The sequence below is a fragment of the Oncorhynchus clarkii genome, chromosome 27 (genome assembly GCF_045791955.1).
Source record: "Oncorhynchus clarkii lewisi isolate Uvic-CL-2024 chromosome 27, UVic_Ocla_1.0, whole genome shotgun sequence".
In the NCBI taxonomy this organism is placed as follows: Eukaryota; Metazoa; Chordata; class Actinopteri; order Salmoniformes; family Salmonidae; genus Oncorhynchus; species Oncorhynchus clarkii.
In genome coordinates, this window is record NC_092173.1 from 25,651,562 (window position 1) to 25,656,561 (window position 5,000).

Below are 5,000 nucleotides of genomic sequence, written 5' to 3' on the forward strand. Positions count from 1 at the left end.
TAAGAAGAAGAAAATGGACTATTTCAAAGTGGAAATGGCCTCAATGGCCCTGCCCGTAATCTCACAGATGCCATAATAGTACATATACAAAAAAGAGTCCTCTATAATTCTCTATGGGCCCAACACACACACACACACACGCGGCATTAGACTGACACAACACTGAGAGTGATCAATAGAGAGAGTGAGATGAGATACCTAGTCAATTGAACAACTGAACGCATTCAACTGAAATGTGTCTTCTGCAATTAACCCACTGAATCAGAGAGGTGCGGGGGGCTGCCATAATCAACATCCACAGCACCAGGGGAACACTGGGTTAACTGCCTTGCTTAGGGGCAGAACGACAGATTTTTACCTTGTCAGCTCTGGGATTCGATCCAGCAACCTTTCAGTTACTGGCCCAACGCTCTAACAACTAGGCTACCTGCCACCCCAGTAGAGGGGGTAGGAGAGAGAGACTGGGGGATGTAGAGGAGGTGGGGATGATCTGAGGGATGGAGAGAGAGACTGGGGGATGTAGAGGAGGTGGGGATGATCTGAGGGATGGAGAGAGAGACTGGGGGATGTAGAGGAGGTGGGGATGATCTGAGGGATGGAGAGAGAGACTGGGGGATGTAGAGGAGGTGGGGATGATCTGAGGGATGGAGAGAGAGACTGGGGGATGTAGAGGAGGTGGGGATGATCTGAGGGATGGAGAGAGAGACTGGGGGATGTAGAGGAGGTGTGATCTGAGGGATGGAGAGAGAGACTGGGGGATGTAGAGGAGGTGGGGATGATCTGAGGGATGGAGAGAGAGACTGGGGGATGGGGAGGTGGGGATGATCTGAGGGATGGAGGTGGGGATGTAGAGGAGGTGGGGATGATCTGAGGGATGGAGAGAGAGACTGGGGGATGTAGAGGAGGTGGGGATGATCTGAGGGATGGAGAGAGAGACTGTAGAGGAGGTGGGGATGATCTGAGGGATGGAGAGAGAGACTGGGGGATGTAGAGGAGGTGGGGATGATCTGAGAGGAGAGAGAGACTGGGGGATGTAGAGGAGGTGGGGATGATCTGGGGATGATCTGAGGGATGGAGAGAGAGACTGGGGGATGTAGAGGAGGTGGGGATGATCTGAGGGATGGAGAGAGAGACTGGGGGATGTAGAGGAGGTGGGGATGATCTGAGGGATGGAGAGAGAGACTGGGGGATGTAGAGGAGGTGGGGATGATCTGAGGGATGGAGAGAGAGACTGGGGGATGTAGAGGAGGTGGGGATGATGGGGGATGTAGAGGAGGTGGGGATGATCTGAGGGATGAGGGATGGAGAGAGAGACTGGGGGATGTAGAGGAGGTGGGGATGATCTGAGGGATGGAGAGAGAGACTGGGGGATGTAGAGGAGGTGGGGATGATCTGAGGGATGGAGAGAGAGACTGGGGGATGTAGAGGAGGTGGGGATGATCTGAGGGATGGAGAGAGAGACTGGGGGATGTAGAGGAGGTGGGGATGATCTGAGGGATGGAGGTGGGGATGATGGGGATGAGGGATGGAGAGAGAGACTGGGGGATGTAGAGGAGGTGGGGATGATCTGAGGGATGGAGAGAGAGACTGGGGGATGTAGAGGAGGTGGGGAGGTGGGGATCTGAGGGATGGAGAGAGAGACTGGGGGATGTAGAGGAGGTGGGGATGATCTGAGGGATGGAGAGAGAGACTGGGGGATGTAGAGGAGGTGGGGATGATCTGAGGGATGGAGAGAAAGAAAAAGTGAAATACAAGATAAAGAAGAAACAAAGAGGTGGGGAAGAGAGAAAGAGAGAGCTATTGAAATGAAAGACATACAGAGAAAGGAGAATAGGAAGAGCAGGAGGGAGGAGGGGAGACTGGACACTACCGCCAACATAACTGGCACAGAGCGCAGGCCCCCTCTTGCTTTATGGATCTGCCAATTCCAACGTAATAACAGACAAACAGAGAAGACTCATCAGGACACAAACAGCTTAGGCTTGTCAAAGGGGAGAACGAGAGAGAGAGAGAGAGAGAGAGTGACAGAGAGAAAGACAGACGGCGTGACAGAGGGAAAGAGAGGTAGAGACAGAGACAGTGAAAGATAGGGAGAGACACAGACAGAGTGACAGAGAGAAAGAGAGGGAGAGACAGAGACAGTGAAAGATAGGGAGAGACACAGACAGAGTGACAGAGAGAAAGAGAGGGAGAGACAGAGACAGAGACAGTGAAAGATAGGGAGAGACACAGACATAGTGACAGAGAGAAAGAGAGGGAGAGACAGAGACAGTGAAAGATAGGGAGAGACACAGACAGAGTGACGGAGAGAAAGAGAGGGAGAGACAGAGACAGTGAAAGATAGGGAGAGACACAGACAGAGTGACAGAGAGAAAGAGAGGGAGAGACAGAGACCGTGAAAGATAGGGAGAGACACAGACAGAGTGACAGAGAGAAAGAGAGGGAGAGACAGAGACAGTGAAAGATAGGGAGAGTCACAGACAGAGTGACAGAGAGAAAGAGAGGGAGCTGTTGGCTGTTTGCTGGCGCCGGGCCCGCCGCTGGAGCCTTGCACTCCAGCCCCACTGTCACAGTGAATGATAAAGCAGACAGATTGCCTCTGAAACGGCAGACTCTCCAATCCCCCGGCTAGCCCTGGAGGCCAACGCAAGAGTGCCTCTTTAGCCATTCACCAGTTAATGTGCCAATTTGTTTCCTTGCGCGCCTCAAGGAGAATTTATCGCAATGTGCTGTGGCTCTGGGCAAATACTAATAAAATGCTATTTTGCTGCAATTTGCTTAATTGGCCACAGTGGGGATGGACTATTCGTAGCGTTGTATAGTCTCCCCTGCCAAGGCGGCTTGCAGATGTTCAAAGAGACCACCCTCCCCTGTTATTGGCCTCCCTAACACTCCCACCAAATACCCACTCACCCCCACCACCAAAACTACCATTGTTAAACTACTTTGACTCTCTCTGTGTCATCCCATTTCTACTAATAGCATGCTAGCAACAACATATAGTTATGGCATGAATGGAGAGAATAGGGGAAGAAGAGAGGAAAGGAGAGGAGTAAGACAAGCAGAGGAGATGTTAGATAAAGGAAACATGAGGGGTACAGAGAGACAGAGACAAACAGAGGAAGAGAGGCAAGGAGAATGAAAGGAGAGCAGGAGAGAGTACAGTAGGCGTAGCTGTGTGGTTTAGATCCAGCTGTAGTGTGAGCAGGCAGGCCAGTCAGTGTTGGCAGGGCGGTCTCTTCTCTCCTAGGGCTGGCCACACGCTAATTAACCAGGTTTTGTTCAGGAAATGATCTCTGCTGTTTCACAGCAAATTAGACACAAACCATAAAATAAAGCAGAAATCGTTGGCGAGGGTTTCCCTTCATATCTCTCTCTCTCTCTCCCTCCCTCTCTCCCTCCCTAATGCTCAAAAAAGAGCCCTTCTCTTTATCGCTCAAGTATTTTCCTGTTGCAAAAAAAGAGAGACAGAAAGCATTGTGCATGCTGCGAGGTTGTGATAAGCTGTCAGTATTGATGCCAGGTTCTTAAATGGCTTGCGAGAGGTATCATCAACATAGCTACTTATCCATTCCAAACATGTATGAGCAATTTGAATTAGCACACAGGACAGGAGTAAGCAGTCTCTTGTCTATCTCCATAGCACACTATCTGAATACAAAAAGGAGAGAGAAGGAAGAAACGTGTGGGAAAGGAGAGATGAGCGTGAGGTAGATGGCAGAACACTAAACTTCTTCCTCTCTCTCTGGGAGTGGTGTGTTTTGTCAGGAGCGTCTGTTTGGTGGAAGGGCGTGGGTTAATGCTTGACCTTGAGTGTGTTAGTGGAGACTGAACACGGTGCTCAGCTGTGGGCCCTGCATGGGTCTATTAACACCTCTCCCTCAACCCTACCATGGGCCACCACTGCTACCAGTACGGACCCACACACACACACACACGCACGCACACACACAGGTATAGTGTGGTGTGGATTAGGAGAGTAAAGCCTGAGGGCAACAACAAGGATCCTGGATCAGGCCCAGATAGAAGACAGCACACACACACAGACACACATTAGCATATTCCTTCTTCCCAGTAACACAATACCACAAAGACTCACATCATATACCACACAAACAAACACACACACATACAGTATATACACCCACCTGGAACCAGCGTGGCTAATACTACTCTTAATAACCCTAACCTTAATCCTAACTTTAACCTTAATCCTAACCTTAATCCTAACCTTAATCCTTACCCTAACCTTAATCCTAACTTTAACCTTAATCCTTACCCTAACCTTAATCCTAACCTTAACCTTAATCCTAACCTTAATCCTAACCTTAACCTTAACCTTAATCCTAACCTTAACCTTAATCCTAACCTTAATCCTTACCCTAACCTTAATCCTAACCTTAACCTTAATCCTAACCTTAACCTTAACCTTAATCCTAACCTTAACCTTAATCCTAACCCTAACCTTAATACTAACCTTAACCTTAACCTTAACTTTAATCCTAACCCTAACCTTAATCCTAACCTTAATCTTAAGATTAACCTTAATCCTAACCCTAACCTTAATCCTAACCCTAACCTTAATCCTAATCCTAATCCTAAACTAAAACCAAACAACTTTTGTAATTCCACATTAGTTTGAATTATATAGTCCATCGCAGCTTGGCCATTTAGTGACTGGGAGAAGAGAAGGTCATTCGTTTAGACAGAGGAAGTGGGTCAGATCATTCTGGAAGGGATCCCTGTTCTGGTCCTGGCCTCCCATCACCACTGAGACACCCTGCCCTAGATGAGAAAAGGAGAGGAGAGGGTGGAGAGAAAAGAAGGAGAGGGCAGGAGGAGATGACAAGCTCACTGGTCCCATGGCAAGCCGTCATTAATGACCCGTGCCCACATTACAGGATGAAAAATCCCTACTGTCCGAGAGACGAGACCCCCTGGCAGATGGAATTCTTCATTAGGTCTGCTCTGTGTGTTGGCCTTAGGGTACTCTCTCTAGG